This window comes from Carcharodon carcharias, chromosome 8 (genome assembly GCF_017639515.1).
Source record: "Carcharodon carcharias isolate sCarCar2 chromosome 8, sCarCar2.pri, whole genome shotgun sequence".
In the NCBI taxonomy this organism is placed as follows: Eukaryota; Metazoa; Chordata; class Chondrichthyes; order Lamniformes; family Lamnidae; genus Carcharodon; species Carcharodon carcharias.
In genome coordinates this window covers 101439454-101466865 of record NC_054474.1, presented here as the reverse complement: position 1 = coordinate 101466865, position 27412 = coordinate 101439454, and positions in this window count along the sequence as shown.

The window sequence follows — 27412 nt, the reverse complement described above, 5'->3', positions numbered from 1 at the left end:
CCCTCTCTCTCTGACCTCTCTCTCTCCTTCTCTGACCTCTCCCTCTATCTCTCTCTCCCACTCTGACATCCCTCTCTCCCTCTCTGAACTCTCTCTCACTCTTTCTACCTCTCTGACTTCTCTCTCTCTCCCTCTCTGAACTCTCTCTCTCTCTCTCTTCCTCTCCCTCTCTGAACACCCTCTCTCTCCCTCTCTGTCATCTCTCTCTCCCTCTCTGACTTCTCTCTCTCTCTTCCTCTCCCTCTCCTTCTCTGACCTCTCTCTCTTACTCCCTCTTGGTCCCCTATCTCTCCCTCTGTGACCTATCTGTCTATCTGACTTCTCCCTCTCTCCCTCTCTGACTTCTCTCTCTCTCCCTCTCTGACCTCCCTCTCTCCCTGTCTAATCTCTCTCTCTCTCTCTCTCTCAGATCTCACTCTCTCTCTCCCTCTCTGACTTCTCTCGCTCCCACTCTCTGACCTCTCTCTCTCTATCTCTGACCACTCTCTCTCTCCCTCTCTGAACCCTCACTCTCTCCTTCTCTGACCTCTTTCTCTCTCTCCCTCTCTGACCTCGCTGTCTTTCCCACTTTGACCTCTCTCTCTCTCCCTCTCCCACACTGACCTCTCTCTCTCTCTCTCCCTCTCTGACCTCTCTCTCTCCCAATCTGACCTCTTTCTCTCTCTCTTCCTCTCCCTCTCTGACATTTCTCTCTCTCTCCCTCTCTGACCTCTCCCTCTCCCTCACTGACCTCTCTCTCTCTCTCACTCTCCTACCTCTCTCTCTCTCCCTCTCTGAGCTCTCTCTCTCTCTCTCTCCCTCTCTGACCTCTCTCTCTCTCTCCCTTTCTCTCCCTCACTGACCTCTCACTCTCTCTATCTCTCCCTCTCGGACCTCATTCTCTCCCTCACTGACCTCTCTCACTCTCTGACCTCTCTCTCTCTCTCTCCATTTCTGACCTCTCTCTCTCTCCCTCTCTGACGTCTGTCTCTCCCTCTCTGACCTCTCTCTCTCTGACGTACCTCTATCTCTTCCTCTCCCTCTCTGACATCTCTCTCTCTCTCCTGCTCCCTCTCCCTCTCTGACCTCTCTCCCTCTCTGACCTCTCTCTCTCTCCCTCTATAACCTCTCCCTCTCTAGCTCTTTCCCTCTCTGACCTCTCTCTCTCTATCTCTCTCCTGATCCCGCTCCCTCTCTGAACTCTCTCTCTCTAGCTCTCTCTCTCTCTGACCTCTCTCTCTCCTTCTCTGACCTCTCTCTCTATCTCTCTCGCTCTCTGACATCCCTCTCTCCCTCTCTGAACTCTCTCTCACTCTTTCTACCTCTCTGACCTCTCTCTCTCTCCAACTCTGACCTGTCTCTCTCTCTCTTCCTCTCCCTCTCTGAACACCCTCTCTCACCCTCTCTGTCTTCTCTCTCTCCCTCTCTCACTTCTCTCTCTCTCTTCCTCTCCCTCTCCTTCTCTGACCTCTCTCTCTTACTCCCTCTTGGCCCCCTATCTCTCCCTCTGTGACCTATCTCTCTATCTGACTTCTCCCTCTCTCCCTCTCTGACTTCTCTCTCTCTCCCTCTCTGACTTCCCTCTCTCCCTGTCTAATCTCTCTCTCTCTCTCCCGCTCAGAACTCACTCTCCCTCTCCCTCTCTGACTTCTCTCGCTCCCCCTCTCTGACCTCTCTCTCTCTATCTCTGACCACTCTCTCTCTCCCTCTCTGACCCCTCTCTCTCTCCTTCTCTGACCTCTTTCTCTCTCTCCCTCTCTGACCTCGCTGTCTTTCCCACTTTGACCTCTCTCTCTCTCCCTCTCCCACGCTGACCTCTCTCTCTGTCTCTCCCTTTCTGACCTCTCTCTCTCCCAATCTGACCTCTTTCTCTCTCTCTTCCTCTCCCTCTCTGACCTCTCTCTCTCTCTCTCCCTCTCTGACCTCTCTCTCTCCCTCACTGACCTCTCTCTCTCTCTCACTCTCCTACCTCTCTCTCTCTCCCTCTCTGAGCTCTCTCTCTCTCTCTCCCTCTCTGACCTCTCTCTCTCTCTCCCTTTCTCTCCCTCACTGACCTCTCACTCTCTCTATCTCTCCCTCTGAGACCTCATTCTCTCCCTCACTGACCTCTCTCACTCCCTGACCTCTCCCTCTCTCTCTCCATTTCTGACCTCTCTCTCTCTCACTCTCTGACGTCTGTCTCTCCCTCTCTGACCTCTCTCTCTCTGACGTACCTCTATTTCTTTCTCTCCCTCTCTGACCTCTCTCTCTCTTCTCTCCCTCTCTGACCTCTCTCTCTCCCTCTCTAAGCTCTACCTCTCTATCTCTTTCCCTCTCTGACCACTCTCTCTCTATCTCTCTCCTGATCCCCCTCCCTCTCTGAACTCTTTCTCTCTAGCCCTCTCCCTCTCTGACCTCTCTCCCTCTCTGACCTCTCTCTCTCTCCCTCTATAACCTCTCCCTCTCTAGCTCTTTCCCTCTCTGACCTCTCTCTCTCTATCTCTCTCCTGATCCCCCTCCCTCTCTGAACTCTCTCTCTCTAGCTCTCTCTCTCTCTGACCTCTCTCTCTCCTTCTCTGACCTCTCTCTCTATCTCTCTCGCTCTCTGACATCCCTCTCTCCCTCTCTGAACTCTCTCTCACTCTTTCTACCTCTCTGACCTCTCTCTCTCTCCAACTCTGACCTGTCTCTCTCTCTCTTCCTCTCCCTCTCTGAACACCCTCTCTCACCCTCTCTGTCTTCTCTCTCTCCCTCTCTCACTTCTCTCTCTCTCTCTTCCTCTCCCTCTCCTTCTCTGACCTCTCTCTCTTACTCCCTCTTGGCCCCCTATCTCTCCCTCTGTGACCTATCTCTCTATCTGACTTCTCCCTCTCTCCCTCTCTGACTTCTCTCTCTCTCCCTCTCTGACTTCCCTCTCTCCCTGTCTAATCTCGCTCTCTCTCTCCCGCTCAGAACTCACTCTCTCTCTCCCTCTCTGACTTCTCTCGCTCCCCCTCTCTGACCTCTCTCTCTCTATCTCTGACCACTCTCTCTCTCCCTCTCTGACCACTCTCTCTCTCCTTCTCTGACCTCTTTCTCTCTCTCCCTCTCTGACCTCGCTGTCTTTCCCACTTTGACCTCTCTCTCTCTCCCTCTCCCAAGCTGACCTCTCTCTCTCTCTCTCCCTCTCTGACCTCTCTCTCTCCCAATCTGACCTCTTTCTCTCTCTCTTCCTCTCCCTCTCTGACCTCTCTCTCTCTCTCTCTCCCTCTCTGACCTCTCTCTCTCCCTCACTGACCTCTCTCTCTCTCTCTCACTCTCCTACCTCTCTCTCTCTCCCTCTCTGAGCTCTCACTCTCTCTCTCTCCCTCTCTGACCTCTCTCTCTCTCTCCCTTTCTCTCCCTCACTGACCTCTCACTCTCTCTATCTCTCCCTCCCAGACCTCATTCTCTCCCTCACTGACCTCTCTCACTCGCTGACCTCTCCCTCTCTCTCTCCATTTCTGACCTCTCTCTCTCTCACTCTCTGACGTCTGTCTCTCCCTCTCTGACCTCTCTCTCTCTGACGTACCTCTATTTCTTTCTCTCCCTCTCTGACCTCTCTCTCTCTTCTCTCCCTCTCTGACCTCTCTCTCTCTCCCTCTCTAAGCTCTACCTCTCTATCTCTTTCCCTCTCTGACCTCTCTCTCTCTATCTCTCTCCTGATCCCCCTCCCTCTCTGAACTCTCTCTCTCTAGCCCTCTCCCTCTCTGACCTCTCTCTCTCCTTCTCTGACCTTTCTCTCTCTCCCTCTCTGACCTCGCTGTCTTTCCCTCTTTGACCTCTCTCTCTACCTCTCCCATGCTGACCTCTCTCTCTCTCTCCCTCTCTGACCTCTCTCTCTCCCAATCTGACCCCTTTCTCTCTCTCTTCCTCTCCCTCTCTGACCTCTCTCTCTCCCTCACTGACCTCTCTCTCTCTCTCACTCTCTGACCTCTCTCGCTCTCCCTCTCTGAGCTCTCTCTCTCTCTCTCTCCCTCTCTGACCTCTCTCTCTCTCCCTCTCTCTCCCTCAATGACCTCTCTCTCTCTCAATCTCTGACCTCTCTCGCTCTCCCTCTCTGACCTCTCTCTCTCTCACTCTCCCTTTCTAACCTCTCCCTCTCGTTCCCTCTGACCGCTGTCTCTCTCCTCCTCTGACCTCTCTCTCTCTCTCACTCTCTGATCTCTCTCTCTCTATCCCTCTCTGACTTCTCTCTCTTTCCCTCTCTGACCTCTCTCTCTCTCTATCTCTGTCCTGCACCCCCTCCCTCTCTGAACTCTCTCTCTCTAGCCCCCTCTCTCTCTGACCTCTCTCTGTCCTTCTCTGACCTCTCTCTCTATCTCTCTCACCCACTCTGACATCCCTCTCTCCCTCTCTGAACTCTCTCTCACTCTTTCTCCCTCTCTGACCTCTCTCTCTCTCCATCTCTGACCTGTCTCTCTCTCTTCCTCTCCCTCTCTGAACACCCTCTCTCTCCCTCTCTGTCATCTCTCTCTCCCTCTCTGACTTCTCTCTCTCTCTCCCTCTCCCTCTCCTTCTCTGACCTCTCTCTCTTACTCCCTCTTGGCCCCCTATCTCTCCCTCTGTGACCCAACTCTCTATCTGACTTCTCCCTCTCTCCCTCTCTGACTTCTCTCTCTCTCCCTCTCTGACCTCCCTCTCTCCCTGTCTAATCTCTCTCTCTCTCTCCCTCTCAGATCTCACCCTCTCTCTCCATCTCTGACTTCTCTCGCTCTCCATCTCTAACCTCTTTCTCTCTCTCTCCATCTCTGACCTCTCTCTCTCTCCCTCTCCCACTCTGACAACTCTCTCTCTCTCCCTCTCTGACCCCTCTCTCTCTCCTTCTCTGACCTCTTTCTCTCTCTCCATCTCTGACCTCGCTGTCTTTCCCTCTTTGACCTCTCTCTCTCTCCCTCTCCCACGCTGAACTCTCTCTATCTCTCTCCCTCTCTGACCTCTCTCTTTCCCAATCTGACCTCTTTCTCTCTCTCTTCCTCTCCCTCTCTGACCTCTCTCTCTCCCTCACTGACCTCTCTCTCTCTCTCACTCTCTGACCTCTGTCTCTCTCCCTCTCTGAGCTCTCTCTCTCTCTTTCTCTCCCTCTCTGACCTCTCTCTCTCTCTCCCTCTCTCTCCCTCACTGACCTCTCTCTCTCTATCTCTCCCTCTCTGACCTCATTCTCTCCCTCACAGACCTCTCTCTCTCTCTCACTCTCTGACCTCTCTCGCTCTCCCTCTCTGACCTCTCTCTCTCTCACTCTCCCTTTCTAACCTCTCCCTCTCGTTCCCTCTGACCTCTGTCTCTCTCCTCCTCTGACCTCTCTCTCTCTCACTCTCTGATCTCTCTCTCTCTTTCCCTCTCTGACCTCTCTCTCTCTCTATCTCTCTCCTGCTCCCCTCCCTCTCTGAACTCTCTCTCTCTAGCCCCCTCTCTCTCTGACCTCTCTCTCTCCTTCTCTGACCTCTCTCTCTATCTCTCTCTCCCTCTCTGATATCCCTCTCTCCCTCTCTGAACACTCTCTCACTCTTTCTACCTCTCTGACCTCTTTCTCTCTCCATCTCTGACCTGTCTCTCTCTCTCTTCCTCTCCCTCTCCTTCTCTGACCTCTCTCTCTTTCTCCCTCTTGGACCCCTATCTCTCCCTCTGGGACCTTCCTCTCTATCTGATTTCTCCCTCTTCCCTCTCTGACCTCTCTCTTTCTCTCTCCCGAATTTCTCTCTCTTTATCCCTCTCTGACCTCTCTCTCTCTCTCCCTGTCTGACCTCTATCTCTCTCCCTTTCTGACCTCCCTCTCTCCCTGTGTAATCTCGGTCTCTCTCTCTCCCTCTCAGATTTCACTCTCTCTCTCTCCCTCTCTGACTTCTCTCACTCTCCCTCTCTGACCTCTCTCTCTCTCTCTATATCTGACCACTCTCTCTCTCCCTCTCCCACTCTGACCACTCTCTCTCTCTCCCTCTCTGACCCCTCTCTCTCTCCTTCTCTGACCTCTTTCACTCTCTCCCTCTCTGACCTCTCTGTCTTTCCTTCTTTGACCTCTCTGTCTCTCCCTCTCTGAGCTCTCTCTCTCTTCCAATCTGACCTCTTTCTCTCTCTCTTCCTCTCCCTCTCTGACCTCTCTCTCTCTCTCTCCCTCTCTGACCTCTCTCTCTCTCCTTCTCTGAGATCTCTCTCTCTCTCCCTCTTTGACCTGTCTCTCTCTCTCCCTCTCTCTCCCTCTCTGACCTCTCTCCCTCTCCCTCTCTGACCTCTTTCTCTCCCTCACTGACTTCTCTCTCTCTCACTCTCCGACCTCTCTCTCTCTCACTCTCCATTTCTAACCTCTCTCTCTCGTTCCCTCTGACCTCTGTCTCTCTCCTCCTCTGACCTCTCTCTCTCTCTCACTCTCTGATCTCTCTCTCTCTATCCCTCTCTGACTTCTCTCTCTTTCTCTCTCTGACCTCTCTCTCTCTATCTATCTCTCCCTCTCTGACATCTCTCTCTCCCTCTTTGATTTCTCTCTCACTCTTTCTACCTCTCTGACCTCTCTCTCTCTCCATCTCTGACCTGTCTCTCTCTCTCTTCCTCTCCCCCTCCTTCTCTGAACTCCCTCTCTCTCCCTCTCTGTCATCTCTCTCTCCTTCTCTGACCTCTCTCTCTCTCCCTCTCTGACTTCTCTCTCTCTCTTACTCTCCCTCTCCTTCTCTGACCTCTCTCCTTTTCTCCCTCTTGGACCCCTATCTCTCCCTCTGTGACCTATCTCCCTATCTGACTTCTCCCTCTCTCCCTCTCTGACCTCTCTCTCTCTCTGACCTCTCTCTCTCACCCTCTCGGACCTCACTCTCTCTCTCTCCCGCCCTCTATGTCCTCTCTCTCTCTCTCCCTCTCTGACCTCTCTCTCTCTCTGACCTCTCTCTCTCTCTCCCTCTGTGATCTCTCTCTCCTTCTCTGACATCTCTCTCTATCTCTCTCCCTCTCTGACATCCCTCTCTCCCTCTCTGAACTCTCTCTCACTCTCTCACCCTCTCTGACCTCTCTCTCTCTCTGATCTCTCACTCTCTTCTTCTCCCTCTCCTCGCTGACCTCCCTCTCTCTCTCCCTCTCTGATGTCTCTCTCTCCTTCTCTGACCGCTCTCTCTCTCTCCCTCTCTGACCTGTCTCTCTCTCTCCCTCTCTGACCTCTCTGTCTCCTTCTCTGATCTCTATCTCTATCTCTCTCTCCCACTCTGACATCCCTCTCTCCCTCTCTGAACTCTCTCTCACTCTCTCTCCCTCTCTGACCTCTCTATCTCTTCCTTTCTGACCTCTCACTTTCTCTCTCCTCTCCCTCTCCCACTCCCTCAATGACTTCTCTTTTCTCCCGCTCTGACCTCCTCTCTCTTTCCCTCTCTGACCTCTCTCTCTCCCTCTCCCACTCTGACCTCTCTCTCTCTCTGACTTCTCTCTCTTTCTCTTTTGCTCTCTCTCTGTGACCTCTCTCTCTCTCTCTCTGACCTCTCTCTCACCCTCACTGACTTCTCTCTCTCTCTCCTTCTCTGACCTCTCTCTGTCTCTCGCTCTCTGAACTCTCTCTCTGTTTCCCTCTCTGACCTCTCTCTCTCTATCTCTCTCCTGCTCCCCCAACCTCTCTGAACTCTCTCTCTCTCTCTGTCCCTCTCCATGTCTGACCTCTCTTTCTCCTCTGACATCTCTCTCTCCCTCTCTGACCTCTCTCTCTCTTTCTTCCTCTCCCTCTAGCTCTCTGACCTCCAACTCTCTCCCTCTCTCTGATGTCTCTCTCTCCTTCTCTGACCTCTCTCTCTCTCTCCCTCTCTGACCTCTCTCTCTCTCTCCCTCTCTGACCTCTCTCTCTCTCTTCCTCCCCCTCTCCCTCTCTGACCTCTCTCTATCTCTCCATCACGGACCTCTATCTTTCCCTCTCTGACCTCTCTCTCTGACCTCTCTCTCTCTCTCCCTCTCGGACCTCACTCTCTCTCTCTCTCCCCCTCTATGTCCTCTCTCTCTCTCTCCCTCTCTGACCTCTCTCTCTCTGTCTGACCTCTCTCTCTCTCTCCCTCTGACCTCTCTCTCTCCTTCTCTGACATCTCTCTCTATCTCTCTCCCTCTCTGACATCCCTCTCTCCCTCTCTGAACTCTCTCTCACTCTCTCACCCTCTCTGACCTCTCTCTCTCTCTCTGAACTCTCTCTCTCTTCCTCTCCCTCTCCTCGCTGACCTCCCTCTCTCTCTCCCTCTCTGACGTCTCTCTCTCCTTCTCTGACCGCTCTCTCTCTCTCCCTCTCTGACCTGTCTCTCTCTCTCCCTCTCTGACCTCTCTCTCTCCTTCTCTGACATCTCTCTCTATTTCTTTCTCCATCTCTGACACCCCTCTCTCCCTCTCTGAACTCTCTCTCACTCTCTCTCCCTCTCTGACCTCTCTCTCTCTCCCTCTCTGACCTTTCTCTCTCTTCCTCTCCCTCTATCTCGCTGACCTCCCTCTCTCTCTCCCTCTCTGACGTCTCTCTCTCCTTCTCTTACTCTCTCTCTCTCCCTCTCTGACCTCTCTCTCTCTCTCTCCCTCTCTGACCTGTCTCTCTCCCCGACTGACCTCTCTCTCTCTTCATCTCCCTCTCCCACTCTGACCTCCCTCTCTCTCTCTCTCCCTCTCTGACCTCTCTCTCTCCCTCACTGATCTCTCTCACACTTTCACTCTCTGACCTCTCTCTTGCTCCCTCTCTGACCTCTCTCTCTATCCCTCTCCTACTCTGACCAATCTCTCACTCTCCCTCTCTGACCTCTCTCTCTCTCCCTCTCTGACCTCTCTCTCTCCTTCATTGACCTCTCTCTCTCTCTTACTCTCTGACCTCTCTCTCTCTCCCTCTCTGAGCTGTCTCACTCTCTCTCCCTCTCTGACCTCTCTCTCTCTTTCCCTCTCTCTCCCTCTCTGACCTCTCTCTCTCTCTCTGACCTGTTTCTCTCCCTCACTGACCTCTCTCTCTCTCTCGCTCTCTGACCTCTCTCTCTCCCTTTCTGACCTCTCTCTCTCCCTCTCTGACCTCTGTCTCTCCCTCTCTGACCTCTCTCTCTCTAACGTACCTCTCTCCCTTTCTCTCCCTCTCTGACATCTCTCCCTCTCTCCTGCTCCCTCTCCCTCTCTGACCTCTCTCTCTCTTCTCTCCCTCTTTGACATCTCTCTCTCTCCCTCTCTGACCTCTCCCTCTCTATCTCTTTCCCTCTCTGACATCTCTCTCTCTATCTCTCTCCTTCTCCCCCTCCCTCTCTGAACTCTCTCTCTGTATAGCCCTCTCCCTCTCTGACCTCTCTCTCTCCTTCTCTGACCTCTCTCTCTATCTCTCTCCCTCTCTGACATCCCTCTCTCCCTCTCTGAACTCTCTCTCACTCTTTCTACCTCTCTGACCTCTCTCTCTCTCCATCTCTGACCTGTCTCTCTCTCTCTTCCTCTCCCTCTCTGAACACCTTCTCTCTCCTTCTCTGTCATCTCTCTCTCCTTCTCTGACCTCTCTCTCTCTCCCTCTCTGACTTCTCTCTCTCTCTTCCTCTCCCTCTCCTTCTCTGACCTCTCTCTATTTCTCCCTCTTGGCCCCCTATCTCTCCCTCTGTGACCTATCTCTCTATCTGACTTCTCCCTCTCTCCCTCTCTGACTTCTCTCTCTCTCCCTCTCTGACCTCCCTCTCTCCCTGTCTAATCTCTCTCTCTCTCCCCCTCTCAGATCTCACTCTTTCTCTCCCTCTCAGACTTCTCTCGCTCCCCCCTCTGACCTCTCTCTCTCTCTCTCTCTATCTCTGACCTCTCTCTCTCTCCCTCTCCCACTCTGACAACTCTCTCTCTCCTTCTCTGACCTCTTTCTCTCTCTCCCACTCTGACCTCGCTGTCTTTACCTCTTTGAAATCTCTCTCTCTCTCTCTCCCATCTGACCTCTCGCTCTCTCTCCCTCTCTGACCTCTCTCTCTCCCAATCTGACCTCTTTCTCTCTCTCTTCCTCTCCCTCTCTGAAATCTCTCTCTCTCTTTCACTCTCTGACCTCTCTCTCTCCCTCACTGACCTCTCTCTCTCTCTCACTCTCTGACCTCTCTCTCTCTCTCCCTCTCTGACCTCTCTCTCTCTCTCCCTCTCTCTCCATCTCTGACCTCTCTCTCTCTCAATCTCTCTCTCTCTGACCTCTTTCTCTCCCTCACTGACCTCTCTCTCTCTCTCACTCTCTGACCTCTCTCTCTCTCACTCTCCCTTTCTAACCTCTCCCTCTCCTTCCCTCTGACCTCTGTCTCTCTCCTCCTCTGACCTCTCTCTCTCTCTCACTCTCTGATCTCTCTCTCTCTATCCCTCTCTGAGTTCTCTCTCTTTCCCTCTCTGACCTCTCTCTCTCTCTATCTCTCTCCTGCTCCACCTCCCTCTCTGAACTCACTCTCTCTAGCCCTCCCTCTCTGACCTCTCTCTCTCCTTCTCTGACCTCTCTCTCTATCTCTCTCTCACTCTCTGACATCCCTCTCTCCCTCTCTGAACTCTCTCTCACTCTTTCTACCTCTCTGACCTCTCTCTCTCTCCATCTCTGACCTGACTCTCTCTCTATTCCTCTCCTTCTCTGACCTCTCTCTCTTTCTCCCTCTTGGACCCCTATCTCTCCCTCTGTGACCTATCTCTCTATCTGACTTCTCCCTGTCTCCCTCTCTGACCTCTCTCTTTCTCTCTCCCGAATATCTCTCTCTCTCTCCCTCTGACCTCTCTCTCTCTCTCCCTGTCTGACCTCTATCTCTGTCCCTCTCTGAGCTCCCTCTCTCCCTGTCTAATCTCTCTCTCTCTCTCCCTCTCTGATCTCACTCTCTCTTTCCCTCTCTGACTTCTCTCACTCTCCCTCTCTGACCTCTCTCTCTCTCTCTCTCTCCCTCTCCCACTCTGACCACTCTCTCTCTCCCCATCTCTGACCCCTCTCTCTCTCCTTCTCTGACATCTTTCTCTCTCTCCCTCTCTGACCTCTCTGTCTTTCCCTCTTTGACCTCTCTCTCACTCCCTCTCCCACTCTGACCTCCCTCTCTCTCTCTCCCTCTCTGATCTCTCTCTCTCCCTGTCTGACCTCTTTCTCTCTCTCACTCTCCCTTTCTAACCTCTCTCTCTCATTGCCTCCGACCTCTGTCTCTCTCCTCCTCTGACCTCTCTCTCTCTCTCACTCTGTGATCTCTCTCTCTATATCCCTCTCTGACTTCTCTTTCTTTCTCTCTCTGACCTCTCTCTCTCTCTTCTCTATCCTGCTCCCCCTCCCTTTCTGAACTCTCTCTCTCTAGCCCTCGCCCTCTCTGACCTCTCTCTCTCCTACTCTAACCTCTCTATCTATCTCTCCCTCTCTGACATCTCTCTCTCCCTCTTTGAACTCTCTCTCACTCTTTCTACCTCTCTGACCTCTCTCTCTCTCCATCTCTGACCTGTCTCTCTCTCTCTTCCTCTCCCCCTCCCTCTCTGAACTCCCTCTCTCTCCCTCTCTGACGTCTGTCTCTCCCTCTCTGACCTCTCTCTCTCTGACGTACCTCTATCTCTTTCTCTCCCTCTCTGACATCTCTCTCTCTCTCCTGCTCCCTCTCCCTCTCTGACCTCTCTCCCTCTCTGACCTCTCTCTCTCTCCCTCTCTAACCTCTCCCTCTCTATCTCTTTCCCTCTCTGACCTCTCTCTCTCTATGTCTCTCCTGATCCCCCTCCCTCTCTGAACTCTCTCTCTCTAGCTCTCTCCCTCTCTGACCTCTCTCTCTCCTTCTCTGACCTCTCTCTCTATCTCTCTCCCTCTCTGACATCCCTCTCTCCCTCTCTGAACTCTCTCTCACTCTTTCTACCTCTCTGACCTCTCTCTCTCTCCAACTCTGACCTGTCTCTCTCTCTCTTCCTCTCCCTCTCTGAACACCCTCTCTCTCCCTCTCTGTCATCTCTCTCTCTCTCTCTGACTTCTCTCTCTCTCTTCCTCTCCCTCTCCTTCTCTGACCTCTCTCTCTTACTCCCTCTTGGCCCCCTATCTCTCCCTCTGTGACCTATCTATCTATGTGACTTCTCCCTCTCTCCCTCTCTGACTTCTCTCTCTCTCCCTCTCTGACCTCCCTCTCTCCCTGTCTAATCTCTCTCTCTCTCTCCCAATCAGATCTCATTCTCTCTCTCCCAATCAGATCTCATTCTCTCTCTCCCTCTCTGACTTCTCTCGCTCCCCCTCTCTGAGCTCTCTCTCTCTCTCTATCTATGACCTCTCTCTCTCACCGTCTCCCACTCTCACAACTCTATCTCTCTCCCTCTCTGACCCCTCTCTCTCTCCTTCTCTGACCTTTCTCTCTCTCCCTCTCTGACCTCGCTGTCTTTCCCTCTTTGACCTCTCTCTCTCCCTCTCCCACGCTGACATCTCTCTCTCTCTCCCTCTCTGACCTCTCTCTCTCCCAATCTAACCTCTTTGTCTCTCTCTTTTTCTCCCTCTCTGACCTCTCTCTCTCTCTCTACCTCTCTGACCTCTCTCTCTCCCTCACTGACCTCTCTCTCTCTCTCACTCTCTGACCTCTCTCTCCCTCTCTGAGCTCTCTCTCTCTCTCTCTCTCCCTCTCTGACCTCCCTCTCTCTCCCTCTCTCTCCCTCACTGACCTCTCTCTCTCTCTATCTCTCCCTCTCTGACCTCATTCTCTCCCTCACTGACCTCTCTCTCTCTCTCACTCTCTGACCTCTCTCGCTCTCCCTCTCTGACCTCTCTCTCTCTCACTCTCCCTTTCTAACCTCTCCCTCTCGTTCCCTCTGACCTCTGTCTCTCTCCTCCTCTGACCTCTCTCTCTCTCTCACTCTCTGATCTCTCTCTCTCTATCCCTCTCTGACTTCTCTCTCTTTCCCTCTCTGACCTCTCTCTCTCTCTATCTCTCTCCTGCTCCCCCTCCCTCTCTGAACTCTCTCTCTCTAGCCCCCTCTCTCTCTGACCTCTCTCTCTCCTTCTCTGACCTCTCCCTCTATCTCTCTCTCCCACTCTGACATCCCTCTCTCCCTCTTTGAACTCTCTCTCACTCTTTCTACCTCTCTGACCTCTCTCTCTCTCCATCTCTGACCTGTCTCTCTCTCTCTTCCTCTCCCTCTCTGAACACCCTCTCTCTCCATCTCTGTCATCTCTCTCTCCCTCTCTGACTTCTCTCTCTCTCTTCCTCTCCCTCTCCTTCTCTGACCTCTCTCTCTTACTCCCTCTTGGCCCCCTATCTCTCCCTCTGTGACCTATCTCTCTATCTGACTTCTCCCTCTCTCCCTCTCTGACTTCTCTCTCTCTCCCTCTCTGACCTCCCTCTCTCCCTGTCTAATCTCTCTCTCTCTCTCCCTCTCAGATCTCACTCTCTCTCTCCCTCTCTGACTTCTCTCGCTCCCCCTCTCTGACCTCTCTCTCTCTCTCTCTATCTCTGACCTCTCTCTCTCTCCCTCTCCCACTCTGACAACTCTCTCTCTTCCTCTCTGACCTCGCTGTCTTTCCCTCTTTGACCTCTCTCTCTCTCCCTCTCCCACGCTGACCTCTCTCTCTCTCTCTCCCTCTCTGACCTCTCTCTCTCCCAATCTGACCTCTTTCTCTCTCTCTTCCTCTCCCTATCTGACCTCTCTCTCTCTCCCTCTCTGACCTCTCTCTCTCCCTCACTGACCTCTCTCTCTCTCCCTCTCTGAGCTCTCTCTCTCTCTCTCCCTCTCTGACCTCTCTCTCTCTCTCCCTTTCTCTCCCTCACTGACCTCTCTCTCTCTCTATCTCTCCCTCTCTGACCTCATTCTCTCCCTCACTGACCTCTCTCACTCTCTGACCTCTCTCTCTCTCTCTCCATTTCTGACCTCTCTCTCTCTCACTCTCTGACGTCTGTCTCTCCCTCTCTGACCTCTCTCTCTCTGACGTACCTCTATCTCTGTCTCTCCCTCTCTGACATCTCTCTCTCTCTCCTGCTCCCTCTCCCTCTCTGACCTCTCTCTCTCTTCTCTCCCTTTCTGACCTCTCTCTCTCTCCCTCTCTAACCTCTCCCTCTCTATCTCTTTCCCTCTCTGACCTCTCTCTCTCTATCTCTCTCCTGATCACCCTCCTTCTCTGAACTCTCTCTCTCTAGCCCTCTCCCTCTCTGACCTCTCTCTCTCCTTCTCTGACCTCTCCCTCTATCTCTCTCCCTCTCTGACATCACTCTCTCCCTCTCTGAACTCTCTCTCACTCTTTCTACCTCTCTGACCTTTTTCTCTCTCCAACTCTGACCTGTCTCTCTCTCTCTTCCTCTCCCTCTCTGAACACCCTCTCTCTCCCTCTCTGTCATCTCTCTCTCCCTCTCTGACTTCTCTCTCTCTCTTCCTCTCCCTCTCCTTCTCTGACCTCTCTCTCTTACTCCCTCTTGGCCCCCTATCTCTCCCTCTGTGACCTATCTGTCTATCTGTCTTCTCCCTCTCTCCCTCTCTGACTTCTCTCTCTCTCCCCCTCTCTGACCTCTCTCTCTCCCTGTCTAATCTCTCTCTCTCTCTCTCCCAATCAGATCTCACTCTCTCTCTCCCTCTCTGACTTCTCTCGCTCCCCCTCTCTGACCTCTCTCTCTCTATCTCTGACCTCTCTCTCTCCCTCTCCCACTCTGACAACTCTATCTCTCTCCCTCTCTGACCCCTCTCTCTCTCCTTCTCTGACCTTTCTCTCTCTCCCTCTCTGACCTCGCTGTCTTTCCCTCTTTGACCTCTCTCTCTCCCTCTCCCACGCTGACCTCTCTCTCTCTCTCCCTCTCTAACCTCTCTCTCTCCCAATCTGACCTCTTTCTCTCTCTCTTCCTCTCCCTCTCTGACCTCTCTCTCTCTCTCTACCTCTCTGACCTCTCTCTCTCCCTCACTGACCTCTCTCTCTCCCTCTCTGAGCTCTCTCTCTCTCTCTCTCCCTCTCTGACCTCTCTCTCTCTCCATCTCTGACCTCTCTCTCTCTCTCTTCCTCTCCCTCTCTGAACACCCTCTCTCTCCCTCTCTGTCATCTCTCTCTCCCTCTCTGACTTCTCTCTCTCTCTTCCTCTCCCTCTCCTTCTCTGACCTCTCTCTCTTACTCCCTCTTGGCCCCCTATCTCTCCCTCTTTGTGACCTATTTGTCTATCTGACTTCTCCCTCTCTCCCTCTCTGACTTCTCTCTCTCTCCCTCTCTGACCTCCCTCTCTCCCTGTCTAATCTCTCTGTCTCTCTCTCTCTCAGATCTCACTCTCTCTCTCCCTCTCTGACTTCTCTCGCTCCCCCTCTCTGACCTCTCTCTCTCTATCTCTGACCACTCTCTCTCTCCCTCTCTGACCCCTCACTCTCTCCTTCTCTGACCTCTTTCTCTCTCTCCCTCTCTGACCTCGCTGTCTTTCCCACTTTGACCTCTCTCTCTCTCCATCTCCCACGCTGACCTCTCTCTCTCTCTCTCCCTCTCTGACCTCTCTCTCTCCCAATCTGACCTCTTTCTCTCTCTCTTCCTCTCCCTCTCTGACATCTCTCTCCCTCTGACTCTCTGACCTCTCCCTCTCCCTCACTGACCTCTCTCTCTCTCTCACTCTCCTACCTCTCTCTCTCTCCCTCTCTGAGCTCTCTCTCTCTCTCTCTCCCTCTCTGACCTCTCTCTCTCTCTCCCTTTCTCTCCCTCACTGACCTCTCACTCTCTCTATCTCTCCCTCTCGGACCTCATTCTCTCCCTCACTGACCTCTCTCACTCTCTGACCTCTCTCTCTCTCTCTCCATTTCTGACCTCTCTCTCTCTCACTCTCTGACGTCTGTCTCTCCCTCTCTGACCTCTCTCTCTCTGACGTACCTCTATCTCTTTCTCTCCCTCTCTGACATCTCTCTCTCTCTCCTGCTCCCTCTCCCTCTCTGACCTCTCTCCCTCTCTGACCTCTCTCTCTCTCCCTCTCTAACCTCTCCCTCTCTAGCTCTTTCCCTCTCTGACCTCTCTCTCTCTATCTCTCTCCTGCACCCCCTCCCTCTCTGAACTCTTTCTCTCTAGCCCCCTCTCTCTCTGACCTCTCTCTCTCCTTCTCTGACCTCTCCCTCTATCTCTCTCTCCCACTCTGACATCCCTCTCTCCCTCTCTGAACTCTCTCTCACTCTTTCTACCTCTCTGACCTCTCTCTCTCTCCATCTCTGACCTCTCTCTCTCTCTCTTCCTCTCCCTCTCTGAACACCCTCTCTCTCCCTCTCTGTCATCTCTCTCTCCCTCTCTGACTTCTCTCTCTCTCTTCCTCTCCCTCTCCTTCTCTGACCTCTCTCTCTTACTCCCTCTTGGCCCCCTATCTCTCCCTCTGTGACCTATCTGTCTATCTGACTTCTCCCTCTCTCCCTCTCTGACTTCTCTCTCTCTCCCTCTCTGACCTCCCTCTCTCCCTGTCTAATCTCTCTCTCTCTCTCTCTCTCAGATCTCACTCTCTCTCTCCCTCTCTGACTTCTCTCGCTCCCCCTCTCTGACCTCTCTCTCTCTATCTCTGACCACTCTCTCTCTCCCTCTCTGAACCCTCACTCTCTCCTTCTCTGACCTCTTTCTCTCTCTCCCTCTCTGACCTCGCTGTCTTTCCCACTTTGACCTCTCTCTCTCTCCCTCTCCCACACTGACCTCTCTCTCTCTCTCTCCCTCTCTGACCTCTCTCTCTCCCAATCTGACCTCTTTCTCTCTCTCTTCCTCTCCCTCTCTGACATCTCTCTCTCTCTCCCTCTCTGACCTCTCCCTCTCCCTCACTGACCTCTCTCTCTCTCTCACTCTCCTACCTCTCTCTCTCTCCCTCTCTGAGCTCTCTCTCTCTCTCTCTCCCTCTCTGACCTCTCCTTCTCCCTCACTGACCTCTCTCTCTCTCTCACTCTCCTACCTCTCTCTCTCTCCCTCTCTGAGCTCTCTCTCTCTCTCTCTCCCTCTCTGACCTCTCTCTCTCTCTCCCTTTCTCTCCCTCACTGACCTCTCACTCTCTCTATCTCTCCCTCTCGGACCTCATTCTCTCCCTCACTGACCTCTCTCACTCTCTGACCTCTCTCTCTCTCTCTCCATTTCTGACCTCTCTCTCTCTCCCTCTCTGACGTCTGTCTCTCCCTCTCTGACCTCTCTCTCTCTGACGTACCTCTATCTCTTTCTCTCCCTCTCTGACATCTCTCTCTCTCTCCTGCTCCCTCTCCCTCTCTGACCTCTCTCCCTCTCTGACCTCTCTCTCTCTCCCTCTCTAACCTCTCCCTCTCTAGCTCTTTCCCTCTCTGACCTCTCTCTCTCTATCTCTCTCCTGCACCCCCTCCCTCTCTGAACTCTTTCTCTCTAGCCCCCTCACTCTCTGACCTCTCTCTCTCCTTCTCTGACCTCTCCATCTATCTCTCTCTCCCACTCAGACATCCCTCTCTCCCTCTCTGAACTCTCTCTCACTCTTTCTACCTCTCTGACCTCTCTCTCTCTCCATCTCTGACCTCTCTCTCTCTCTCTTCCTCTCCCTCTCTGAACACCCTCTCTCTCCCTCTCTGTCATCTCTCTCTCCCTCTCTGACTTCTCTCTCTCTCTTCCTCTCCCTCTCCTTCTCTGACCTCTCTCTCTTACTCCCTCTTGGCCCCCTATCTCTCCCTCTGTGACCTATCTGTCTATCTGACTTCTCCCTCTCTCCCTCTCTGACTTCTCTCTCTCTCCCTCTCTGACCTCCCTCTCTCCCTGTCTAATCTCTCTCTCTCTCTCTCTCTCAGATCTCACTCTCTCTCTCCCTCTCTGACTTCTCTCGCTCCCCCTCTCTGACCTCTCTCTCTCTATCTCTGACCACTCTCTCTCTCCCTCTCTGACCCCTCACTCTCTCCTTCTCTGACCTCTTTCTCTCTCTCTCCCTCTCTGACCTCGCTGTCTTTCCCACTTTGACCTCTCTCTCTCTCCCTCTCCCACACTGACCTCTCTCTCTCTCTCTCCCTCTCTGACCTCTCTCTCTCCCAATCTGACCTCTTTCTCTCTCTCTTCCTCTCCCTCTCTGACATCTCTCTCTCTCTCCCTCTCTGACCTCTCCCTCTCCCTCACTGACCTCTCTCTCTCTCTCACTCTCCTACCTCTCTCTCTCTCCCTCTCTGAGCTCTCTCTCTCTCTCTCTCCCTCTCTGACCTCTCCTTCTCCCTCACTGACCTCTCTCTCTCTCTCACTCTCCTACCTCTCTCTCTCTCCCTCTCTGAGCTCTCTCTCTCTCTCTCTCCCTCTCTGACCTCTCTCTCTCTCTCCCTTTCTCTCCCTCACTGACCTCTCACTCTCTCTATCTCTCCCTCTCGGACCTCATTCTCTCCCTCACTGACCTCTCTCACTCTCTGACCTCTCTCTCTCTCTCTCCATTTCTGACCTCTCTCTCTCTCCCTCTCTGACGTCTGTCTCTCCCTCTCTGACCTCTCTCTCTCTGACGTACCTCTATCTCTTTCTCTCCCTCTCTGACATCTCTCTCTCTCTCCTGCTCCCTCTCCCTCTCTGACCTCTCTCCCTCTCTGACCTCTCTCTCTCTCCCTCTCTGACGTCTGTTTCTCCCTCTCTGACCTCTCTCTCTCTGACGTACCTCTATCTCTTTCTCTCCCTCTCTGACATCTCTCTCTCTCTCCTGCTCCCTCTCCCTCTCTGACCTCTCTCCCTCTCTGACCTCTCTCTCTCTCCCTCTCTAACCTCTCCCTCTCTAGCTCTTTCCCTCTCTGACCTCTCTCTCTCTATCTCTCTCCTGCACCCCCTCCCTCTCTGAACTCTTTCTCTCTAGCCCCCTCTCTCTCTGACCTCTCTCTCTCCTTCTCTGACCTCTCCCTCTATCTCTCTCTCCCACTCTGACATCCCTCTCTCCCTCTCTGAACTCTCTCTCACTCTTTCTACCTCTCTGACCTCTCTCTCTCTCCATCTCTGACCTCTCTCTCTCTCTCTTCCTCTCCCTCTCTGAACACCCTCTCTCTCCCTCTCTGTCATCTCTCTCTCCCTCTCTGACTTCTCTCTCTCTCTTCCTCTCCCTCTCCTTCTCTGACCTCTCTCTCTTACTCCCTCTTGGCCCCCTATCTCTCCCTCTGTGACCTATCTGTCTATCTGACTTCTCCCTCTCTCCCTCTCTGACTTCTCTCTCTCTCCCTCTCTGACCTCCCTCTCTCCCTGTCTAATCTCTCTCTCTCTCTCTCACTCAGATCTCACTCTCTCTCTCCCTCTCTGACTTCTCTCGCTCCCCCTCTCTGACCTCTCTCTCTCTATCTCTGACCACTCTCTCTCTCCCTCTCTGAACCCTCACTCTCTCCTTCTCTGACCTCTTTCTCTCTCTCCCTCTCTGACCTCGCTGTCTTTCCCACTTTGACCTCTCTCTCTCTCCCTCTCCCACACTGACCTCTCTCTCTCTCTCTCCCTCTCTGACCTCTCTCTCTCCCAATCTGACCTCTTTTTCTCTCTCTTCCTCTCCCTCTCTGACATCTCTCTCTCTCTCCCTCTCTGACCTCTCCCTCTCCCTCACTGACCTCTCTCTCTCTCTCACTCTCCTACCTCTCTCTCTCTCCCTCTCTGAGCTCTCTCTCTCTCTCTCTCCCTCTCTGACCTCTCTCTCTCTCTCCCTTTCTCTCCCTCACTGACCTCTCACTCTCTCTATCTCTCCCTCTCGGACCTCATTCTCTCCCTCACTGACCTCTCTCACTCTCTGACCTCTCTCTCTCTCTCTCCATTTCTGACCTCTCTCTCTCTCCCTCTCTGACGTCTGTCTCTCCCTCTCTGACCTCTCTCTCTCTGACGTACCTCTATCTCTTTCTCTCCCTCTCTGACATCTCTCTCTCTCTCCTGCTCCCTCTCCCTCTCTGACCTCTCTCCCTCTCTGACCTCTCTCTCTCTCTTCCTCTCCCTCTCCTTCTCTGACCTCTCTCTCTTACTCCCTCTTGTCCCCCTATCTCTCCCTCTGTGACCTATCTGTCTATCTGTCTTCTCCCTCTCTCCCTCTCTGACTTCTCTCTCTCTCCCTCTCTGACCTCCCTCTCTCCCTGTCTAATCTCTCTCTCTCTCTCTCCCAATCAGATCTCATTCTCTCTCTCCCTCTCTGACTTCTCTCGCTCCCCCTCTCTTACCTCTCTCTCTCTCTCTATCTCTGACCTCTCTCTCTCACCCTCTCCCACTCTGACAACTCTATCTCTCTCCCTCTCTGACCCCTCTCTCTCTCCTTCTCTGACCTTTCTCTCTCTCCCTCTCTGACCTCGCTGTCTTTCCCTCTTTGACCTCTCTCTCTCCCTCTCCCACGCTGACCTCTCTCTCTCTCTCCCTCTCTAACCTCTCTCTCTCCCAATCTGACCTCTTTCTCTCTCTCTTCCTCTCCCTCTCTGACCTCTCTCTCTCTCTCTACCTCTCTGACCTCTCTCTCTCCCTCACTGACCTCTCTCTCTCCCTCTCTGAGCTCTCTCTCTCTCTCTCTCCCTCTCTGACCTCTCTCTCTCTCTATCTCTCCCTCTCTGACCTCATTCTCTCCCTCACTGACCTCTCTCTCTCTCTCACTCTCTGACCTCTCTCGCTCTCCCTCTCTGACCTCTCTCTCTCTCACTCTCCCTTTCTAACCTCTCCCTCTCGTTCCCTCTGACCTCTGTCTCTCTCCTCCTCTGACTCTCTCTCTCTCACTCTCTGATCCCTCTCTCTATATCCCTCTCTGACTTCTCTCTCTTTCCCTCTCTGACCTCTCTCTCTCTCTATCTCTCTCCTGCAACCCCTCCCTCTCTGAACTCTCTCTCTCTAGCCCCCTCTCTCTCTGACCTCTCTCTCTCCTTCTCTGACCTCTCCCTCTATCTCTCTCTCCCACTCTGACATCCCTTCTTCCCTCTCTGAACTCTCTCTCACTCTTTCTACCTCTCTGACCTCTCTCTCTCTCCATCTCTGACCTCTCTCTCTCTCTCTTCCTCTCCCTCTCTGAACACCCTCTCTCTCCCTCTCTGTCATCTCTCTCTCCCTCTCTGACTTCTCTCTCTCTCTTCCTCTCCCTCTCCTTCTCTGACCTCTCTCTCTTACTCCCTCTTGGCCCCCTATCTCTCCCTCTGTGACCTATCTGTCTATCTGACTTCTCCCTCTCTCCCTCTCTGACTTCTCCCTCTCTCCCTCTCTGACCTCCCTCTCTCCCTGTCTAATCTCTCTCTCTCTCTCTCTCTCAGATCTCACTCTCTCTCTCCCTCTCTGACATCTCACGCTCCCCCTCTCTGACCTCTCTCTCTCTATCTCTGACCACTCTCTCTCTCCCTCTCTGAACCCTCACTCTCTCCTTCTCTGACCTCTTTCTCTCTCTCCCTCTCTGACCTCGCTGTCTTTCCCACTTTGACCTCTCTCTCTCTCCCTCTCCCACACTGACCTCTCTCTCTCTCTCCCTCTCTGACCTCTCTCTCTCCCAATCTGACCTCTTTCTCTCTCTCTTCCTCTCCCTCTCTGACATCTCTCTCTCTCTCCCTCTCTGATCTCTCCCTCTCCCTCACTGACCTCTCTCTCTCTCTCACTCTCCTACCTCTCTCTCTCTCCCTCTCTGAGCTCTCTCTCTCTCTCTCCCTCTCTGACCTCTCCTTCTCCCTCACTGACCTCTCTCTCTCTCTCACTCTCCTACCTCTCTCTCTCTCCCTCTCTGAGCTCTCTCTCTCTCTCTCTCCCTCTCCGACCTCCCTCTCTCTCTCCCTTTCTCTCCCTCACTGACCTCTCACTCTCTCTATCTCTCCCTCTCGGACCTCATTCTCTCCCTCACTGACCTCTCTCACTCTCTGACCTCTCTCTCTCTCCATTTCTGACCTCTCTCTCTCTCCCTCTCTGACGTCTGTCTCTCCCTCTCTGACCTCTCTCTCTCTGACGTACCTCTATCTCTTTCTCTCCCTCTCTGACATCTCTCTCTCTCTCCTGCTCCCTCTCCCTCTCTGACCTCTCTCCCTCTCTGACCTCTCTCTCTCTCCCTCTCTAACCTCTCCCTCTCTAGCTCTTTCCCTCTCTGACCTCTCTCTCTCTATCTCTCTCCTGCACCCCCTCCCTCTCTGAACTCTTTCTCTCTAGCCCCCTCTCTCTCTGACCTCTCTCTCTCCTTCTCTGACCTCTCCCTCTATCTCTCTCTCCCACTCTGACATCCCTCTCTCCCTCTCTGACCTCTCTCTCTCTCCATCTCTGACCTCTCTCTCTCTCTCTTCCTCTCCATCTCTGAACACCCTCTCTCTCCCTCTCTGTCATCTCTCTCTCCCTCTCTGACTTCTCTCTCTCTCTTCCTCTCCCTCTCCTTCTCTGACCTCTCTTTCTTACTCCCTCTTGGCCCCCTATCTCTCCCTCTGTGACCTATATGTCTATCTGACTTCTCCCTCTCTCCCTCTCTGACTTCTCTCTCTCTCCCTCTCTGACCTCCCTCTCTCCCTGTCTAATCTCTCTCTCTCTCTCTCTCTCTCAGATCTCACTCTCTCTCTCCCTCTCTGACTTCTCTCGCTCCCCCTCTCTGACCTCTCTCTCTCTATCTCTGACCACTCTCTCTCTCCCTCTCTGAACCCTCACTCTCTCCTTCTCTGACCTCTTTCTCTCTCTCCCTCTCTGACCTCGCTGTCTTTCCCACTTTGACCTCTCTCTCTCTCCCTCTCCCACACTGACCTCTCTCTCTCTCTCTCCCTCTCTGACCTCTCTCTCTCCCAATCTGACCTCTTTCTCTCTCTCTTCCTCTCCCTCTCTGACATCTCTCTCTCTCTCCCTCTCTGACCTCTCCCTCTCCCTCACTGACTCTCTCTCTCTCTCACTCTCCTACCTCTCTCTCTCTCCCTCTCTGAGCTCTCTCTCTCTCTCTCTCCCTCTCTGACCTCTCTCTCTCTCTCCCTTTCTCTCCCTCACTGACCTCTCACTCTCTCTATCTCTCCCTCTCGGACCTCATTCTCTCCCTCACTGACCTCTCTCACTCTCTGACCTCTCTCTCTCTCTCTCCATTTCTGACATCTCTCTCTCTCCCTCTCTGACGTCTGTCTCTCCCTCTCTGACCTCTCTCTCTCTGATGTACCTCTATCTCTTTCTCTCCCTCTCTGACATCTCTCTCTCTCTCCTGCTCCCTCTCCCTCTCTGACCTCTCTCCCTCTCTGACCTCTCTCTCTCTCTCCCTCTCTAACCTCTCCCTCTCTAGCTCTTTCCCTCTCTGACCTCTCTCTCTCTATCTCTCTCCTGCACCCCCTCCCTCTCTGAACTCTTTCTCTCTAGCCCCCTCTCTCTCTGACCTCTCTCTCTCCTTCTCTGTCCTCTCCCTCTATCTCTCTCTCCCACTCTGACATCCCTCTCTCCCTCTCTGAACTCTCTCTCACTCTTTCTACCTCTCTGACCTCTCTCTCTCTCCATCTCTGACCTCTCTCTCTCTCTCTTCCTCTCCCTCTCTGAACACCCTCTCTCTCCCTCTCTGTCATCTCTCTCTCCCTCTCTGACTTCTCTCTCTCTCTTCCTCTCCCTCTCCTTCTCTGACGTCTCTTTCTTACTCCCTCTTGGCCCCCTATCTCTCCCTCTGTGACCTATATGTCTATCTGACTTCTCCCTCTCTCCCTCTCTGACTTCTCTCTCTCTCCCTCTCTGACCTCCCTCTCTCCCTGTCTAATCTCTCTCTCTCTCTCTCTCTCAGATCTCAATCTCTCTCTCCCTCTCTGACTTCTCTCGCTCCCCCTCTCTGACCTCTCTCTCTCTATCTCTGACCACTCTTTCTCTCCCTCTCTGACCCCTCACTCTCTCCTTCTCTGACCTCGCTGTCTTTCCCACTTTGACCTCTCTCTCTCTCCCTCTCCCACGCTGACCTGTCTCTCTCTCTCCCTCTCTGACCTCTCTCTCTCCCAATCTGACCTCTTTCTCTCTCTCTTCCTCTCCCTCTCTGACATCTCTCTCTCTCTCCCTCTCTGACCTCTCCCTCTCCCTCACTGACCTCTCTCTCTCTCTCACTCTCCTACCTCTCTCTCTCTCCCTCTCTGAGCTCTCTCTCTCTCTCTCTCTCCCTCTCTGACCTCTCTCTCTCTCTCCCTTTCTCTCCCTCTCTGACCTCTCTCTCTCTCTCTACCTCTCTGACCTCTCTCTCTCCCTCACTGACCTCTCTCTCTCCCTCTCTGAGCTCTCTCTCTCTCTCTCTCCCTCTCTGACCTCTCTCTCTCTCTATCTCTCCCTCTCTGACCTCATTCTCTCCCTCACTGACCTCTCTCTCTCTCTCACTCTCTGACCTCTCTCGCTCTCCCTCTCTGACCTCTCTCTCTCTCACTCTCCCTTTCTAACCTCTCCCTCTCGTTCCCTCTGACCTCTGTCTCTCTCCTCCTCTGACCTCTCTCTCTCTCTCACTCTCTGATCTCTCTCTCTCTATCCCTCTCTGACTTCTCTCTCTTTCCCTCTCTGACCTCTCTCTCTCTCTATCTCTCTCCTGCACCCCCTCCCTCTCTGAACTCTCTCTCTCTAGCCCCCTCCCTCTCTGACCTCTCCCTCTCCCTCACTGACCTCTCTCTCTCTCTCACTCTCCTACCTCTCTCTCTCTCCCTCTCTGAGCTCTCTCTCTCTCTCTCTCCCTCTCTGACCTCTCCCTCTCCCTCACTGACCTCTCTCTCTCTCTCACTCTCCTACCTCTCTCTCTCTCCCTCTCTGAGCTCTCTCTCTCTCTCTCTCCCTCTCTGACCTCTCTCTCTCTCTCCCTTTCTCTCCCTCACTGACCTCTCACTCTCTCTATCTCTCCCTCTCGGACCTCATTCTCTCCCTCACTGACCTCTCTCACTCTCTGACCTCTCTCTCTCTCTCTCCATTTCTGACCTCTCTCTCTCTCCCTCTCTGACGTCTGTCTCTCCCTCTCTGACCTCTCTCTCTCTGACGTACCTCTATCTCTTTCTCTCCCTCTCTGACATCTCTCTCTCTCTCCTGCTCCCTCTCCCTCTCTGACCTCTCTCCCTCTCTGACCTCTCTCTCTCTCCCTCTCTAACCTCTCCCTCTCTAGCTCTTTCCCTCTCTGACCTCTCTCTCTCTATCTCTCTCCTGATCCCCCTCCCTCTCTGAACTCTCTCTCTCTAGCCCCCTCTCTCTCTGACCTCTCTCTCTCCTTCTCTGACCTCTCCCTCTATCTCTCTCTCCCACTCTGACATCCCTCTCTCCCTCTCTGAACTCTCTCTCACTCTTTCTACCTCTCTGACCTCTCTCTCTCTCCATCTCTGACCTCTCTCTCTCTCTCTTCCTCTCCCTCTCTGAACACCCTCTCTCTCCCTCTCTGTCATCTCTCTCTCCCTCTCTGACTTCTCTCTCTCTCTTCCTCTCCCTCTCCTTCTCTGACCTGTCTCTCTTACTCCCTCTTGGCCCCCTATCTCTCCCTCTGTGACCTATCTGTCTATCTGACTTCTCCCTCTCTCCCTCTCTGACTTCTCTCTCTCTCCCTCTCTGACCTCCCTCTCTCCCTGTCTAATCTCTCTCTCTCTCTCTCTCTCAGATCTCACTCTCTCTCTCCCTCTCTGACTTCTCTCGCTCCCCCTCTCTGACCTCTCTCTCTCTATCTCTGACCACTCTCTCTCTCCCTCTCTGAACCCTCACTCTCTCCTTCTCTGACCTCTTTCTCTCTCTCCCTCTCTGACCTCGCTGTCTTTCCCACTTTGACCTCTCTCTCTCTCCCTCTCCCACACTGACCTCTCTCTCTCTCTCTCCCTCTCTGACCTCTCTCTCTCCCAATCTGACCTCTTTTTCACTCTCTTCCTCTCCCTCTCTGACATCTCTCTCTCTCTCCCTCTCTGACCTCTCCCTCTCCCTCACTGACCTCTCTCTCTCTCTCACTCTCCTACCTCTCTCTCTCTCCCTCTCTGAGCTCTCTCTCTCTCTCTCTCCCTCTCTGACCTCTCCCTCTCCCTCACTGACCTCTCTCTCTCTCTCACTCTCCTACCTCTCTCTCTCTCCCTCTCTGAGCTCTCTCTCTCTCTCTCTCCCTCTCTGACCTCTCTCTCTCTCTCCCTCTCTGACCTCTCTCTCTCCCAATCTGACCTCTTTCTCTCTCTCTTCCTCTCCCTCTCTGACCTCTCTCTCTCCCTCACTGACCTCTCTCTCTCTCACTCTCTGACCTCTCTCGCTCTCCCTCTCTGAGCTCTCTCTCTCTCTCTCTCACTCTCTGACCTCTCTCTCTCTCCCTCTCTCTCCCTCTCTGACCTCTCTCTCTCTCACTCTCCCTTTCTAACCTCTCCCTCTCGTTCCCTCTGACCGCTGTCTCTCTCCTCCTCTGACCTCTCTCTCTCTCTCACTCTCTGATCTCTCTCTCTCTATCCCTCTCTGACTTCTCTCTCTTTCCCTCTCTGACCTCTCTCTCTCTCTATCTCTGTCCTGCACCCCCTCCCTCTCTGAACTCTCTCTCTCTAGCCCCCTCTCTCTCTGACCTCTCTCTGTCCTTCTCTGACCTCTCTCTCTATCTCTCTCTCCCACTCTGACATCCCTCTCTCCCTCTCTGAACTCTCTCTCACTCTTTCTCCCTCTCTGACCTCTCTCTCTCTCCATCTCTGACCTGTCTCTCTCTCTTCCTCTCCCTCTCTGAACACCCTCTCTCTCCCTCTCTGTCATCTCTCTCTCCCTCTCTGACTTCTCTCTCTCTCTTCCTCTCCCTCTCCTTCTCTGACCTCTCTCTCTTACTCCCTCTTGGCCCCCTATCTCTCCCTCTGTGACCCAACTCTCTATCTGACTTCTCCCTCTCTCCCTCTCTGACTTCTCTCTCTCTCCCTCTCTGACCTCCCTCTCTCCCTGTCTAATCTCTCTCTCTCTCTCCCTCTCAGATCTCACCCTCTCTCTCCATCTCTGACTTCTCTCGCTCTCCATCTCTAACCTCTTTCTCTCTCTCTCCATCTCTGACCTCTCTCTCTCTCCCGCTCCCACTCTGACAACTCTCTCTCTCTCCCTCTCTGACCCCTCTCTCTCTCCTTCTCTGACCTCTTTCTCTCTCTCCATCTCTGACTTCTCTCGCTCCCCCTCTCTGACCTCTCTCTCTCTCTCTATCTCTGACCTCTCTCTCTCACCCTCTCCCACTCTGACAACTCTATCTCTCTCCCTCTCTGACCCCTCTCTCTCTCCCTCTCTGACCTCGCTGTCTTTCCCTCTTTGAACTCTCTCTCTCCCTCTCCCACGCTGACCTCTCTCTCTCTCCCACTCTGACCTCTCTCTCTCCCAATCTAACCTCTTTGTCTCTCTCTTCCTTTCCCTCTCTGACCTCTCTCTCTATCTATCTCTCTCCTGCTCCCCCTCCCTCTCTGAACTCTCTCTCTCTAGCCCCCTCTCTCTCTGACCTCTCTCTCTCCTTCTCTGACCTCTCCCTCTATCTCTCTCTCCCACTCTGACATCCCTCTCTCCCTCTTTGAACTCTCTCTCACTCTTTCTACCTCTCTGACCTCTCTCTCTCTCCATCTCTGACCTGTCTCTCTCTCTCTTCCTCTTCCTCTCTGAACACCCTCTCTCTCCATCTCTGTCATCTCTCTCTCCCTCTCTGACTTCTCTCTCTCTCTTCCTCTCCCTCTCCTTCTCTGACCTCTCTCTCTTACTCCCTCTTGGCCCCCTATCTCTCCCTCTGTGACCTATCTCTCTATCTGACTTCTCCCTCTC